General features: G+C 66.2%; 1 long non-coding RNA gene across 1 annotated transcript; it reads left to right on the forward strand.

Annotated features, from left to right (window-relative positions):
* Positions 1–31: 31 nt before the first annotated feature.
* Positions 32–638, forward strand: LOC122191232. Its single transcript, XR_006182328.1, has 3 exons — positions 32–168; positions 262–325; positions 568–638. It is a non-coding gene; the product is annotated as an uncharacterized LOC122191232 (long non-coding RNA).
* Positions 639–754: the final 116 nt, after the last annotated feature.

A 754-nucleotide genomic window follows, 5' to 3' on the forward strand; every position in this document is an offset into this window, starting at 1 on the left:
TCACTATGCCCGGCCCCACGCAAGGTGCTGTTCCAACCCCCCCCAGGTGCCTGGAGGTGCTGCTGGGTGCCGGATGCAGGCCGTGTGTGCTGGCTGACACCGCTGAGCTGCCCAGCCCCCCCGACATCCAGCTGGCTCACCTCAGGCTGCGGGCGCTGTGCCTGCCTGGTAAGAGGGGTGGGGGTCACGGGAGAGGGGGGGGTAGGGGGGGGGCAGGATCCATTCTCACTGCCTGACTCCATCTCCCCTCCTCCAAACCAGGTGCAGCAGCTGATGAGAAGTGGCTGTCGGCGCTGGAAGGGACGCGGTGGCTGGAGCACGTCCGGTGAGGTTTAGGGGGTGCAACCCTAAAGCCCCCCCACTTTTGGGGACCACCAAACCAATCCCAGGGCGTTGCGGTGCTGCCTTGATTGGGGGACACCCCCCCAAACCCACCCTCAGCATTCTAGGGAGCTGCGTTGGATGGGGGTCAGCGTCTCGCAGGGGCTGCGAGGTTGGTTGCACCCAGGAGGCACTGGGGTCGTTTTGGGGAGCACTGACCCCCCCCTTTCCCCCCCCGGTTCCCAGAGCCTGCTTGAGGAAAGCTGTGGAGGTGGCATCGCTGCTGGCAGGGAAACGGTGCTCTGTTGTCCTGCAGGGTAGGGGTGGGGGGCAATGGGGAGGGGACAGTGGGATGGAAGGAACACCGGGGTGAGGGGACACTGGGGTGGAGGCCATTGGGGTGGGGGACACCAGGATAGGGGACATTGGGGCG

Source organism: Lagopus leucura, unplaced genomic scaffold, assembly GCF_019238085.1.
Source record: "Lagopus leucura isolate 7727_CA_CO unplaced genomic scaffold, USGS_WTPT01 32928-0_obj-0_obj, whole genome shotgun sequence".
Lineage (NCBI taxonomy): Eukaryota > Metazoa > Chordata > Aves > Galliformes > Phasianidae > Lagopus > Lagopus leucura.